This window comes from Chaetura pelagica, unplaced genomic scaffold (genome assembly GCF_000747805.2).
Source record: "Chaetura pelagica isolate M959 unplaced genomic scaffold, ChaPel_1.0 scaffold2527, whole genome shotgun sequence".
NCBI lineage: Eukaryota > Metazoa > Chordata > Aves > Apodiformes > Apodidae > Chaetura > Chaetura pelagica.
The window spans coordinates 2259-2482 of record NW_009954069.1 but is presented as its reverse complement, the minus strand read 5'-3'; positions in this window follow the sequence as shown (position 1 = coordinate 2482).

The window sequence follows — 224 nt, the reverse complement described above, 5'->3', positions numbered from 1 at the left end:
GGGGGGTGTGGGGGGTGTGTGGCAGCAGGGGGATGCAGAGCTGTGGGGTGTGGTGACATGGGGATGGGTGACTTGGGGACTAGTGGTGTGGTGGGAACTGCTGTGGGGTGCAGAGCCATGGGGACAAATGCTGTGGGAACAAGTGACATGGGGGGTGCAGAGCCATGGGGACAAGTGCCATGGGGACAAGTGCCATGGGGACAAGTGCCATGGGGGGTACAAAG